We start from the raw sequence: 15,577 nt of genomic DNA on the forward strand, positions 1-15,577 counted from the left end.
TAACCCTGGCCACCAGTCACTGATTACACTGCTTGCTTTCAAGCCAGGGCTCAGAGTGGATTCCTGGTTACCTCGTCATCTCCTCCTGGGCTTCTCAGCTCTTCCATTCTCTGTATAACCAATTCCTTGTAGTAAATTCCATCTTTAAAAATTCAGAGTGAGTTCTGCTTCCCTGGCTGGCTCCCACCTGATGCAGTATACTCTGTCCATCCTCTCAACATCCTCATCATCTGAAATGACTTCAGTCCCATCCATAGTCACTTGTTCAAGGCCTGCACCTGCGCCCCCACCCCCACCACACACACACATACAATAGACAGGAAGCTCCCTGAGGGCAGGGCAGGGACAGGTCTGAAGGTCCCACACTCCCTCCCAGCCGGATTCAGTAGGTGCTCAGAGCATCACAGCAGTGTCTGGCTGCAGATGGGAGCCACAAGAAGTCATCTAACTCTATGCAATTAGTGAGGGTCTCTGGTGGCTCAGAGACGGTAAAGCGTCTGCCTACAATGTAGGAGACCTGGGTTCGATCCCTGGGTCGGGAAGATCCCCCAGAGAAGGAAATGGCAACCCACTCCAGTACTCTTGCCTGGAAAATCCCATAGATGGAGGGGCATGATGGGCTACAGTCCATGGGGTCGCAAAGAGTCAGACACGACTGAGCAACTTCACTCTCACTCTCTCTCCAGACAGAAAGGGTGGTGTGCAGAAACCAGACTGCAGGCAGTACGTGCTAGTGGGAGATGGAGTAGACACCAGAGTACTAAGAAGTGTGGCAGCTAAGAGGGGAAAGGAGGCTGGGCCAAGAGTAGAGGGGAAAAGCAGGACAGGGAAAGGGTTTTGTTTTTCTTTTTTCTTATGTATTGGTCTGTTTTTCGGTTGGGTTGAGAAGAAAAAGCTAAAGGGGAGGAACTGAAGGGCAGGAGGTGCATGGATATTGGGGGTGGCACACATGACCTACGGGGTCTTAGGAGGATTAAATCTACCAGAAGGGTTAAGGATGATGTTGAGGTGGTTAGAAGGGGATAACCAATCAGGAAGTGAGAAAAATTTGAGTCAAGCCTTAGCCCAACGTTCCTGAAGAAGCCTAGGAAGGTTTCAAGTTCAGGAGGGGTCTTGTGGATACCCAGGACCTGCTCTTGGTGACGTTATTATTTTTTTTAATTTTTCCAGCTTTATTGAGGTATAATTATACAAAATTTTATGTATAAATGTATAAATAATGCTATTTATTAATGCATAATTATACATAATATTCTTTTTTTTGCTATGAAGGTTTTTTTTAAATTTTTTTTTCCATTTATTTTTAATAGTTGGAGGCTAATTGCTTTACAATATTGTAGTGGTTTTTGTCATACATTGACATGAATCAGCCATGGATTTACAGGTGATGTCATTTTTGCCCCGTGTTCAAGACATCCCCGCCCAGGCTCCATCCTTTGTGGAAATGGACACCTCTCTCCTCAGCCACGTGGCCAGGCTCCTCCTCTTGTCCCATAGCTCTATGGCTTGCTGTGTCCTCTTCCATGTCCCCTTTGAAGCAGAATGGATAAGGGGCAATCAGAGTCCAGAATCCACATACAGTGGCGTGCTGGGAAATGTTGAACTGTCAGCTTGGGGGTAGGTAGCCCTGGTTTATATTGTCTGCCAATTCCCATGGTGTAAATATTTACATCGTGCCTGATTTCAAGCAACATGAGTTCCTGACGGCAGCACAGGAAGAGAGTCCCAGCACAGCGTTGTCTGCATCCACTCCCTGTCCTGCCTCCCTGACCCCCCATATACCTCTGGACTGTGTGGCAGCAATGGGGCAGATTCACGCCTGGGAGGACGACAGTGCCATGGCTGCAGCCTCAGCCAGGCCCCAGATGACAAAAGAAAACTGCGTCTCCTTCAGGAACATCCACTGCAACCCCCCAGTCCTCTCTGACCTCAGCCTCACATACAAATTCTTCTCAAGCATAACTTCAGGATCTCCCAAGAATGTGGGGCCTGAGATCCACAGACACACAGATGATTCACTGGCCAGTTTCTCACTAGACATGGCTGGACACCATGAACTGTGCTGACTAAGGCAATAAAAACCAGAATATAATCTCCTTTCTTCCAAAGCAAACAGAAATGGAGAAATGATTCAAGAATAGCACTCTCTCCCTGATGCACAAAATTCACTCAGTTTTCATCATTCTTCTACAGAAATGATTGGGCAATTTACTTCTTAAAGCCCACGGTCTCTTTGTAGAGTCCCGCATGCAGGAGAGCAGGCGCTCTGAGTCACATATGATTTGAAAGCCAGATCTTCTATTGCTTGAGTGTTACTGTTCTCTGAGCCTCAGTTTGTTCATCTGTGAAGTAGGGGTGGTAATAGCAATAACCTATTCTATGAGGTTAAGTGTTCTCAACTGGGGGTAATTTTGCTCTTTGGGACATTTGTCAATGTCTGAGGACATTTTTTGCTGTCACAACTGGGTGTAGGAGGGTGGTATTACTAGCATCAAGTGGGCAGAGGCCAAAAGAGCTTTTTTCTTTTTTTAAACAAGGGATATAATCTCCCTTTTTATTTTTTATCTGTTTTTATTTTGACTGCACTGGGTCTTCATTGAGGTGCATGGGCTCTCTAGCTATGGCGCTAGGGCTCAGTAGTTGCAGCAAGCATACCTCTAGTTGTGTCATGCAGGCTTAGTTGCCCCGCAGCATGTGGGATCTTAGTTTCCTGACCAGGGATCAAACCTGAGTCCACCTTGCATTGCAAGGTGGATTCTTAACCACTGACCCTCTGGGGAGGTTGGGAAACCCTGGACAGGAGTGAATATTTAGTGAGGTTATTATGCATGCAAATCATTTAGAGGGACCTCCCTGGTGGTCCAGTGGCTAAGACTACACAATCCCAATGCAGGGGGCCTAGGTTTAATCCCTGGTCAGAGAACTAGATTTCACACGCTGCAGCTAAAGATCCCTGGCACAATAAAAAAAAAAATTTTTTTTAATGTTTTTAAAGCACTTATAAATAGCTGGTTTATTTTCTGTAAGCTCTCATAAAACAGAAGCTGTTATTCGTTTTGGAAGAGCAGTCTTGCCCTTCCATTTCCAGACTTGAAACACAGAGGTGAGATGTGGAAATCCTTGACTGATGAGAACCCAACTCACTGCTCCAGGTGTGAGTCACCCCACAAATACCAGTTTATTTTATTTCAGGCAGAGCTGAGACTGCACAAGTGACTCGGGGCTAGAAACCTACCCAGGTTGTCACGACTTAGCTGGCTGGGCTGGAAGGAAGTCATTTTACCCTGAAGCACTCCTTCCAAAAGATGCCAGCATTTCAAGGCCTGGAGTCTCTGTGGAACTCAGAGTGGATGTCATGCTGTCATGCTGTCTCTTACCTCAGCCCACACACAGGATCTTGGAAAGGCCTGAGGAAACTAGCTGAAAAAACCATGAGGCCCTGCTTGCCCCAAATCTCTCCCTCACTAGCCTGTAGAGGCTCGCTCCTCTCCTGCAACCTAATGTGAAATTCCTTCTTGGAAGTTGCAACTCTGGATCAAGACATTCACTCACTCCCACTAATACACATTAGTGTTAGTGAATAGATTTTGCTGTTGTTGTTCAGTCATGTCCAACTCTTTTGCCACTGCTGAGTTTTCCAAAGTTTCTGGATAGATTTAAAGATAGATCATCTTGATTGCGGTTGGGGCGGCGCTGTGGGGAGGGCATCCCACCGACCCAGAGAAATGTCAAGGGAAGCTGGGAAAAGTACATGGGCACTGGGTGTCATAAAGAAGGAACAGTGAAAGAGGCAGAAGACTAAGGCGGGCCAGGGAATGTCTGCAAACTCTGGCCCTGTGCCCATGTCTTTCCTGAGAAGCGATATGCCCAGAGGCAAACAGGTGGTGGAAGAGGCAAGCTCTGCATCCAGGCTTGCTGATAGCAACCATCTGGCCAAGTTCCACCTCTCCCTGAGTCACTGAAATGAAAACCCTGGGGTTGGAAGCAGCTTTAAGGGCCCCCCAGCTTCTTCTTTACCCATCATCTCCCACACCAGTCAGTAGCAGAGCCAGTTTATGCAACAGAGACTATCCAACTCTGAAGCATGGGCTCTATTGGGACCATAACCCTGAATGTCTCAGTAGCCAGGCAGATGACATAGGTTAAGTGGTTGAGAATAAGCCTGGGGGAGGGGGGCGGGGGTGTGCTGTGAGGAACTCCAGGAACTGCTCTAAGGCATGCAAATTCAATTTTAAGAAAACACTGCACCAGCCAAACAAAACTAATCTATGGCCTGAGTGAGTGGATGAGGCCCCGAGGTTAAGTTTTCTGCATGAATGAAAGGTCTTCCGTATTCCCCACAACCAAGATGTCTGCTAGAGGCAAATCTCCAGAAACATACATCAAGCTATGAAAGACTGTCCGAAAAGTGGTCCTGCGACTTCCCTGGCATCCCCATGGTTAAGACTCTGCACTTCCAATGCAGGGGGCACGGGTTTGACCCCTCGTCAAGTAACTAAGATACCCCATGCTGCGTGGTACTGGCTAAAAAACAAAACCTGAGCAGGTCTTTGGATGGGGTAATCCTTATTTCTCCAGACGGCCTTGAATGGGGCCTGCTTACCTCTACCACTAGAGCCGCTTAACTCACTTGCCTTCCCTAGACCACTGATGGGGGTGGAGTGCCCAGGTACCAGCATATCTTTTATTTTGCAAACTATTTTTTAAGTGTGAAATTTTTTTATTATAAATAAAAAGCAAGCTCACTGTGGAAACACTGGGAAAATTTGGAAAAGCAAAAATTAGAAAAGAAAAAATAGCCGTGCCTCCCTAAACCAACTCCCACCCCCTTCGCCGCCCCATCCTCATTCAGAGAAGCACTACTGACACCTTTCTGAATACTCAGACTCCAAGTCCTTTTTAGACATAGGTAAAGCTCTAGTCTTCTTTCTGGCTTCATAACCTGTAAACCCAGCGAGGAGATGCTTCACGCAGCGCTCACACCAGGTTACTTCTCTGACTGTGGGACGGGATTGCACCACGCCAGCCGCACGCTCTCAGCAGACAAGGGTTTCAACACACAGGTGTAACCTGTATAAGCCTTTAGCTCCCCAAGCTTCTCAAGGGCAGCCACTAGAACCTATCTTAGCCTCAGGGACGCTACAGCCCCAGGTTCACAGTAAGTGCTCAATAAAATGTTTCTAAATACACAGCCCAGCCCCGCCTCTCTTCTCCCAACAGCCAACACACCTGCCTCAGCCGCCAAGGCTTGGAGCAAAGAGGAAACACAACCAAATCCTGAGGAGAAGGCTCCTCGCGGTCTCCTAGGTAACCAGGTCTTAGGCTGGGGAGTGCCCACGCATGCGCACACTGGCCCTTCCTTCCCGTAACCTCCAGAGGAACGCAACTCGTAAGACTGCCAAAAGTCGAGCGCGCATGTGTGGTTCCACCAACACCCCGACCGCCTCCGCCTTCTGTCAATCCGTCTGCCCAGCAATCTCTTCGCTATAAACACTGTCCGGAAATAGTGCCCATTTCTGGAAACAGGGCCTCGTTAACCAATTGTTGCTTGGGGCGGTAGGAAGGAACTGGCTGGGACGCGCCGTCTCATTGGTAGGTTGGGGGAGTGGGCGGGGCCAGAAGCTAGGTGCGGCCAAAGCAAGGAGGCGCGAAGCGAGGCAAATTTGCTGCCGCGGGTGGAGGCGTGGCCCCGGGGGCGGCCGGGAAGGCGGTGAGGGGGCGGGGTCCGGGGTGGGGCGGGGCGACCGTGGGCCCAGAGAGCAGCGGTCGGCGACAGGCGGCGGGAGATCGAGGGCGAGGCGAGCGCGACACTCGCTGGTGGGGGAGATCGGCGCTCGGCCGGTAGGTGACTAGAGCGAGTCCCGGGGCGAGGGGCAGAGAGGACGGGTCATTCCTCAACCCGGGGCCGGGCTGCGGCCTGGCCCGCCGCATCGGAATAGTGGGGTCGGCGGCGCGGCGCGGGGACCCACTCGCGCGGGTCCTCGGCTGTGGCAGCTGGCCGCCCTTGCGCCCTCACTCACGCCGCCAGGGCCACGGTCGCACGCCGGGCTCGCCTTGCACACCCGCAGGCCACACGCTCGCCCGAAGCGCGCGCAGGGGCCCCTTCCTTCCCTTTCCCCGACACCCCCGTTTCCCCGCGCCAGGCTGCCCCACCGCCCAGGCCTGGCCGTCCTGCTCGGTTCCCTGGATGTTCTCCAGAGTGAGGGCTCACCTCGGCACTGGACTTAAGGTGCCGAACGCCCCAGCGCGCCGAGTCCCTGCGTCCTCCCACCTGTCCAGGCAGTGAAACCCTCAGGTCTTTCCTGGGAAGTTCTCGGGGTCACACCCCGAACCTGGGAGAAGAGACGGAGCCTGCGATCAGCACCCAGCGGGGCAGTGCTGGCTGGTCGCAGCATCCTTTCTCTCTCTGACCCCTCGGTAATTCTTCTTTCCACTCCACTCAGGACTTCCTCTGTCTGCTCGGATAAAATATCCCATCTTGGAAGTCCATTGTGGCCCTGGTAGCCTGCAGCCAGAGGGCAACAGGCAGAAGGAGGCCCCTTGTTAAAGAGTCCCACTTGCCCAGGAACCTCCTCTGTGCCGGGTAACTTCAGAAAAAGCAGTTTTTTTCCTAATTGAATTTAAAATGTGGCTTTCAGTCCTAAAGAGTGAACTGGGGAATGAGTGGAGAAAAGAGACAGAAATCTGTGATATAAATTGTTTTTGTTAACTGGAGGACAGTGAACTCAGAAAGCAAGTGAAGTTAAATGGTGAGAGGTGGGATCTGATACAAAATAGCCTTCTGAAGTTTATTCCAGGAATAAATGTTGAAAACCCCTTGACTAGAAACATGGTCTCTCTGAAAGATTAGAAGGAGATAGTATCTTAACATTAGTGATGTGTCTTTTTTTTTTTTTTACTTAGTATCTTCATACCTGTAACCTTTTTCCTTCTGATATTTGTGTGATAAGATAGATAATATTGTCCTGTTTTAGAGGTGAGGCACCTGAGGCAGGTGTGTGTTTGGCAGGGACTGGAAGCAGGTAAATGGCTCTTGCCCAATGCCTCATAGCTGAGACTCAGGGTGATGACTTTAATCTGGGCCACTGGAGTCCTTCCCCAGCTCCTTTCCCTAAAGCAGAACCACGTTATGGGACTTGGATGCAGGACATGGGGAGAAGTATTTGGTGTGGTATTTATGCTCTTAACATGAGAGAACAGGTGCTTGTCTCACTTACAAAGTGTTTGGATTTACTCTTGGTGTTTTTTAAGTGATGTCAAAGTCCGTTCCTTTGGTGCAGCGATGCCAGACCTCTGAGATTTTCAGATGCCTTGAGGACATCCTCATTTATTTTGAAGGGTGTGGTGGTGAATTTCTCAGAAGGCCTCAAAATAAAAGTACTCATCTCTGACTTTAATTTTAGAAATCTATATCCAGGTATGTGTTCCAGCTCTTTTGTGAGACCAGACAGCAGTAAGCCACCAACCTTCAGTCCCCTTCTGACTGTTTTCAGGTTATAAGGAGTAGTTCTGAAAGGGGGTTTTTCGCCCCTGGTGCTGTCTGTTAGAGTTTGTGGGAGCAAGTGGCACCACAGACAAGAGACCCTGCCAAATGAGCCCTCATCTTTTAAACAAAAATGTCTGGTTGGCCATTTCGCCTCCACAGACGGAGGTTTGGTTCCTCATTTTGTTTCTCCTATTGAACACTGACTCCATTGTGATCTGCTTGGAGTGTTTGTGTATCACTGAATGTTGAGAAGCGGGCTTGCCCTGATTGGTTGTCCAACTCCAGGCAACTGTTGTGGTTTTTGTTTGGTGTGTGGTAACGGTTCATCCTGGCCAGGGTCTGGTGCGAGATCTATAGAGATGGGAGATGGGTAAAGACTGACCCGGGGCTGTTCTCCTCATTGTTGGCACCCTCTTAAGAGTGTCCCATCACTTTGGCCTGTGATGTCACTTTTAGTTTCCTATTTTTTTTCCTGTCTCAATGGACAGCACATGAGCTTTCCTAACAGGCCTGCCTCCCTTGATGAAGAGCTGAGAGATTCATGTTGGTTGACCTAACAGATGGTCTTTCTGGGAGGGTGGTTAAGAAATCTTAAAACCAAGTTTGGCCCTAAATTAAAAATGTAAGTTAGCTTGATACACACATAGGCAGCCTCTTTGTACCAATGGCTTCCATCATCTGAGAGCTGTTTTTTTTTTTTCCTGGCAAAAGGTTAAAATGCAACTAAAATTCTGCTTTCATGATTAATAAGTCACTACCGCAGTTGTATCTGATGCTTCCTGTTTGCCCCATTTTAGTATTTCAGTTAAACTGGAAACATCTGAGCCTTATGGGCACTTTGGAAGACAGCAGTGTGAAAGTGGTGGGGGGTGGGGGGGACAGTTCCCTGTCAGTGGATTTGGGAAGCTTTAAGGATAAGCCAGCTCCCCCTGGCCTCCACACACTGAGATCCCTGGGCAGGGAAAGTAGTGGGGGTTGAGCACCTCCAAGGGGCTTTTAAATTGATGCACGTGTGAAGGCTCTGCCTTTGCTGGGCGGTGCTGACTGAAATGTTGAAAGCAGTCAATTAGAAATGGAAGGCCAAACATAGGGCAGATCGAGTAATAGAACATTTCAGTCGAGCTGAGCGAGGCACTGAATGTCTGTTGGCTTTGGGGTCTTCGATTCTGGCCTTGTCTTAACTACCTGAGTGACCATGCAAAGAAGAGTCACTTTTCTCAGTGACCTGTGTGCCCTTCATTGTATTTTAGTTTAAAGGATCCCCTTCTCATGGTGGCCAAGGCAGAGGATGGGGGTGGGGGTGTAGATTGGGAGTTTGGGACCATCAGATGCAAACTCTTACATAAAGATTGGATAAACAACAAGGTCCTACTGTATAGCACAGGGAGATATATTCAATATCCTGTAATAAATGATAATGGGAAAATATATATGTGTGTGTATATAAAACTATCACTTTGCTGTATACTGGAAACCAACACAACCTTGTAAATCAACTGTACTTCAGTAAAAAGAGCCCCTTCTCTTCTTGCTATTTTATATCTTTTAATCTCTTATCTGACTGGTATGAATCCCTTGAGATTATATGACATTGAGAGTGGTGATACCTAGTGGCCATTCTCTGTTTTCTCACAGTACTCCTACAAAAGAAGGCAGGGACCAAGAGCAGGAACATGAGGCCTGTTAAGGAGAGATAAAGTGGACAAGATTACTCAGGAAATCAGTGTCCTGTCCAGAATCTAAACCCACATTTCTTGACATCTAGTTCAATGCTTTTTCTACTAACTTATTTATAAAAGGATAAGTTGGGATTTTTTTTGTTTCCAAAACATGTCCATTTTGAATATAACTAAACCAGGGTAGCTGCTTTATTTTTCTATTTACGTTCACAAGTATTAACTCAGAAGTGTTATCAAGTAATTAAGAGTTGATACATATTATCCGTAATAATTATTACTAAAAGTCTGAAAGATAAAGAGCACATCCTCTGGTCGAGTCTGCTTATCCCTATTTTACAGATGCAGAAATTAAAGCAGAGGGGTCAAGGGTTTAGGCTGCCAGGTCAGAGGGAGACCCAGGTCGGGTCCAGGTCTGCCACCGTCTGCCTGCGTGACTTTAGGCAAATCAGTTCACTTCCCTAAGCATCCGGTGCCCCGTCTGTAAACATTTTGTGGTGTTGCTTTGAGTAGAAAATGAGAGAATATATATAAAGTGCTGAGCTCAGCACGAAATAAGCCAGAGGACACAACGGCTGTAAATGTGGCTGTTGGTTGTAATAGCAATCGCAGTACTAGTAGTTGGTGATTACCACTGTGACTAGACCTGTTTTCTGTAAGATGATGTCAGGCTGCCTGACAGGCCATGTCATTTTCTCAGCAGGACCACCAATGGGACATTTCTTCCGTCTGGAGGCCTTAGCTGTCATGTTCTCCCTGTCTTACACTGAATTCCGCCCTCATCACCCTCCAGAGGAACCTAACAGGGCTCCAGCTCTGCCTGTTCAGAGCTGGCAAGCCTAAACCTGGGGCAGCCTTGGCCACCACCCAGAGGGAGGTAGCTGGGCCTTTCTGGGGCCCTCCTGTGTCCCCCGTGCAGTGAAGTGGGTCCCAGTCTTAACTCTGGAGGGGAAAAAGGGAAATACTGTGTAGAATCTAAGTCAACAAACACTTGTTCCTGTCAGTTTGGGAGACTAAAAGGGAAGCCTGGGTCCTGTGGGGCAAGGTTCCCACCACCATGTGGCACCCTGCCCTTTGTCATCTTTTCAGCAGTCTGGGGGCCCTGGATCCGCAGTCAGCAACTCACAGATTTCCCTTTAAATCACTCAAGGGGGAAAAAAAGCAAAAAACAGTTTCACATTACATTTTAAATTCTTTTTCTCCCCCCTTTCTTAATAGAAAACAAAAATGCAAGCTCCCACCAGGCTGACGTCCCCTTTAAATAACATCTTGTTTTCTCTTGGGGAAGCTGTCTTCATGGCCAAAGAGTCATTTCTAAAGTGAACCTAGTTTTTAGAAAAAATAGATCACCGGATGTTAAGCCTCATGTGGAGCTAACAGTTCAGATGAAAATGAAACCAGCAGGCCCGGAGTGGCAGCTCCACACTTGACTTCAGACTGGAGGTGAGAGGCAGAGTGTGTCTGAGCCCAGGTCGGCAACTGGTTGGCCCCACAGACTGCATTTGATAGGTGCCTTAGTCATTTTCCAGGCAGCTTTGCTTAGGTGAGCAGAGCACTTTCTCTGGAAGGTGAGTCACACTTGCAGGGGTGTAGGTGACATGCGATTTATTCCCCAGCTCAGTCACAGAGGAAGTCTTGAGCAGAACTTGTGGAGAAGCTGTCTGCCAAAGCTCATGTTCATTTCAGTCCAGGGGCTTTGGAGGCAGGGGGGATAAGGAAGCCAGCTAGGGGCTCCTAGGGCTTGCCAAATGACAAAAAAATGGCTCCCCCAGCAGGGGGGTCATGTGGACCCGGCAGAGAGCCCAGATCAGCAGTGTCACCATGCTCTTGAGCCCAACCACCTTGAGGGTGGAAAATGGCCCGTTTCCAATGACAGTCAACAAAGAAGCCAGAGGAGAGCTTTGGCTCCAGGGAGCTGGGAAACCCCTTGGCAAGAAGCAGAAAGATACAGACCACAACTTTGGTGTGAAAGGCCTTTTGGGGAACCCTTTTCTACCTGCCTTCCTTTTCACCACCTGAGTTGGAGGCTCTGAAGAGCTCCAGGGATTAGAAAGGCTAGATTGGACCTTGACTTTCTGGAAACTTGCAAATTCTGAGTCTGCCACACTTCTGGAGCAAGTGTTTGGATTCAGAAAGATGCTGCAAAGGAGACTCCTGAGCCATCTCTTCCACACAGTTTCTGGTTGCCGGACCTTCTGCCGACCCTCTTAAAGTCATGAGCAGGTGTCCTTCAAGGCACAGGGTTTGTTTCAGACTCTCTGTTCTAGACCAATACAGTTGGCATTGAACTTATTGCAGAAGGTCAGAGACCTCTCAGTGTCCAGGTGGGCTTGACTTTATTGAAACCACAGAGGAAGAGCTAGTGTTACCTTGTTTCCTTTATCCATCACAGACTCTTCTCCAGCCCCCTGCCCACACCTCTCCCATCTAGACTAGCCAGCAGTCACTTTGGGTGGGCGTGGCTAAGTGACCTTAGGCCTGAACCTCTCTGTCAAGAAAGAGCTGTTGGGTTTCCCTAGTGCCTCATTGGTAAAGAATCTACCTGCCAGTGCAGGAGACATGGGTTCGATCCCTGGTTTGGGAAGATCCCACATGCCACGTGGCAGCTAAGCCTGTGTGCCACAACTATCGAGCCTATGCTCTAGAGCCCAGGAGCCACAGTTGCTGAAGCCTGCACGCCCAAGAGCCCGTGCTCCGTAGCAGGAGAAGCCACTGCAGTGAGAAGCCCAAGCACCGCAGAGAGTAGCCCCTGTTCACCAAAACTAGAGAAAAGCCCATGCAGCAACGAAGACCCAGCACAGCCAAATAAATAAAATTATAAAAATATATTTTTTAAAAAAAAGAAAGAACTGTTTTGAGTTATAGCCTGGAAGTGATCATAACTTTTTACACATTTCTCTGTTTAACAGAAGGGAAAATGGTGAACTCAGGAAGTTAAGTGAGTTGCCCAGGGCCACACGGCTAGTTAATTGCAGGATCTGAACTAAAGTCCAGGCTCTTTGTGCCATGCTGTGCTGCCTCTGAGCAAAGGACATACTCCTCCTTCGTATCCCCACCCAACCCCATCACACTCGGCCTTTCTTCTAGCTTTGCCAGGCCTGGGGAGGGTGGAGCCAGAGCAATAGCTACTCTTAAGAAAAAGTAAACAGAAAGCTATTCATTTGACACTCTCTTGTACCATGAGGTTCTTGTAACCGCAGGAGGTGAAGGTTGATAAGAAAATACAATTCTGGGCAGGGTTACCTGGAAGTCTCAAATGTTGTCTCCGCCTGTAGGGCACTGACCTACCTCACCAGTCAGTGTCTTACCCAGAGGTGGGCCTTCAGTAGCTATGAATGACTGATTGTGAGGCTGCAAACCCACTGGGTGCCAAGAAGCTCTTCTGCATCTTTTTCCAAGTGGCCCAAAGACCCGGAGTGGTTGGACATCATTCCCTCTGGATCCATCCAGCTCCTCTCAGTGAAGAGGCTTTCCCTTGTGGGCAAAGCTTGATGTCACATCTGAATAATGTCCCCTCTAAGTCCAAAGAATTGTCCTGTCTGAGATCCACCACCGTACTCTGCTGTCTTTGACATTTCCTTTTACCAAACCAGAATCAGTTCTGTCACCACTAGGGAGAGCTGGGAGGCTTGGAACAAAGGGAGGTTTTGCCAGCCTCAAATGAGGATGCTCTTGCCAATTAAAATTAGAAATGGACTTCTTTAGCCCAGGATGTTAGGTTGGATGAACCAACCTAACCTGGGAGATGCTGTACTTTGAGAGGCAGGAATAGACTTACAAAGACAAATATAAGGGACTTCCCTGGTGGTGCAGTGGTTAAGACTCCATGCGTCCACTGCAGAGGGCACAGGTTCAATACCTGGTCAAGGAACTAAAATCCTGTACTCCCTGTCATGTGGCCAAAAAAAAAAAAGATGAATGTAAAAGGCAGAGATTTGCGTGTGACCTCCCGTCTAACACATGTATGCAAATCTGAGCCCAGATGCATGCCATCCAGTTCAGAAAGGTCATCATCTCAGGAATTGGAAATCATGTGTTTCTCTCAATGAGCATGTAGGAATGTGTGTACATGTGCAGTTGCTCAGTCGTGTCTGACTCCTGTGACCCCTTGGACTGTAGCCTGCCACGCTTCTCCGACCATGGAGTTTCCCAGGCAAGAATGCTGGAGTGGATTGCCATTTCCTTCTCCAGCATTTAGGAGAGAGGATGACAAAGGTGGCTCAGTAGCCGGCTTTCAGGACTCCTCCTTGCTGGGATGCAGGCAGCATACAGCCACCATGCTGTGTGCACGGAGCTGACTTCTTCCCTCCAGCTCACCAGGCAACTGCACCGCCTAGGGTCTCAGAGCCTGTGGCACCCGTCTGTCCTGCAGGAGTACATCAGGCATCCTTTCTCCCAATCAAAGCTCACCAGGTGGATCAAATGCACTGGCTCTGCTAAGCACTAGCATCTGAAAACAAGGACAGCTGAGACGTCGTCCCTCAACAAGGTCACTGTGGTGGCAGAAAGATGGACATTGAGGCAGATACATTGTGTGTTCAGTCGCCAAGTCACATCCATCTCTTTGCAACCCCGTGGACTGCAGCATGAAAGGCCTCCCTGTCCCTCACCATCTACCAGAGTTTGCCCAAGTTCATGTACACTGAATCGGTGATGCCATCCAACCATCTCATTCTCCGTCACCGTCTTCTCCTTCTGTCTTCAGTCTTTCCCAATGTCAGGAGGGTCTTTTTCAGTGAGTTGGCTCTTCGCTTCAGGTGACCAAAGTATTGGAGCTTCAACTTCAGTATCAGTCCTGCCAGTGAGTATTCAGGATAGATTGACTGGTTTGATCTCCTTGCTGTCCGAGGGACTCTTAAGAGTCTTCTCCTGCACCACAGTTCAAAAGAATCAGTTCTTTAGCACTCACCCTTCTTTTGTTGAGGTGCTGCCCCTCGACAAGCTTGCCGTGGTGGTGGAAAGATGGACATGAAGGCAGACATATTACAGGTGCCAAATCCTGAACCATGGCTGTGGGAGCTGGAGGGGACTGAGTAAGTCCCCTCGGATGGTGGCTCCCCTTCCCCAGCTCCCGTGGGGAGGAGCCCTGCATTCCTATCCAGCATGTCTGGGCAGGAACACCCACAGTATCGCTCTCATCGTGGGTCCTTGTATCTCTTGGAATAGGAGCTTGAGAGCAGTCTGGAAACTTCAGCACTCCAGGGGAAAGGAGCGCAATGGTGGAGGTATAGGCTCTGTCAGTAAAAATGTGCTGGAACGTAGCTCAGAGCCAAAGCAGGCAGTGAGTAAGTGAAAGGTGAAAAGTGAAGTCACTCAGTCATGTCCAACTCTTTGTGACTCCATGGACTGTAGCCTACCACACTCCTCCGTCCATGGGATTTTCCAGGCAAGAGTACTGGAGTGGGTTGCCATTTCCTTCTCCAGGGGGTCTTCCTGACCCAGGGATCGAACCTGGGTCTCCCGCATTGTAGGCAGACAGTTTACCATCTGAGCCACCAGGGAAGTCAGCAAGGAGCAGCCTGTTAAAGACACAGCTGGCTTATCCTGGCCTTCCAGGCTGGGGCAAAGAGGGCAGTGGCCGCACTTGCCAATCCCATGTGCTTGGGGCCACTCAGACAGAGGCGCAGGCGGATGGTCTGAGGCTGACACGTGGGTTTCAGTGACTGGGTTACAACAGTGAGAACTCGAGACCATTTCTGCCTTGGTCACCCTCGCATCTGCTCTAGCCAGCACAGCCCCTGGAGCATGGTAGCCACTGGCTGTTTGTTGTGCATGGAAGTGCAAAACTAGAATCCACACTCCTCTTTCTGGGTCATGCTGGCCTAGGAGAGGCTGAGCCACCGCAGGCTGGCTCCTGGTGCCCCCTCCTTTACCAAGGAATCAATCTGAGACCCTCTGGGAATATTCCCTGTCTTAGTGTGGGTCCCAGGCCCTTTCCTCTGTCCTGGGGGAGGACAAAGAATGTGACCCCGTGTTAGAAAGAGACATGTCCTCAAGGAACATGTCCATTCAGGCCAGTCTGTCAAAGGATGTGTAGGACAGCATCTGAAATGAGGCCATGGTCAGAGTTCAAAGCCATGGTCTGGTGCCACTGCCAAAGGGACCTTGTCCTTCCTTTCATATACTCCTGTGCGTTGGAAGCCTTCTGTGGAAAGCCAAGTTGTTTGGGTTTCTTGTTTATTCTGAAGTTCCTCAAACTAGTTCCTCAATTTCAGAACCAGTCACCAATAACTACAGTGAACTTGAAGCCTCTTCCCTGCCAGAGGCTGATACCATCTCTCTCCAACTCCCCAACCAAACAGGTAGACCCTGCCTGAAGCCAGTCCCACCTGTGAAAAGCAGAGTTACCAACCAACAGAGGTGGAGAGGGGTTTTGTTGCAGTGGAAATTGATCGTAGCCCAGGGAACTGCTCCT

At 49.1% G+C, this 15,577-nt stretch overlaps 1 protein-coding gene across 1 annotated transcript in view; it reads left to right on the top strand.

Annotated features, from left to right (window-relative positions):
* Positions 1–5,746: 5,746 nt before the first annotated feature.
* The window catches only part of MAP3K14 (mitogen-activated protein kinase kinase kinase 14), a 42,920-nt gene continuing 33,089 nt past the window's right edge, over positions 5,747–15,577 (top strand). Inside the window, exon 1 of the mRNA XM_020873493.2 lies at positions 5,747–5,841. The gene's annotated coding sequence lies outside the window, so the exon portion shown is untranslated. The remainder of the gene's footprint in view (positions 5,842–15,577) is intronic.

This window comes from Odocoileus virginianus, chromosome 17 (genome assembly GCF_023699985.2).
Source record: "Odocoileus virginianus isolate 20LAN1187 ecotype Illinois chromosome 17, Ovbor_1.2, whole genome shotgun sequence".
Classification (NCBI taxonomy): domain Eukaryota; kingdom Metazoa; phylum Chordata; class Mammalia; order Artiodactyla; family Cervidae; genus Odocoileus; species Odocoileus virginianus.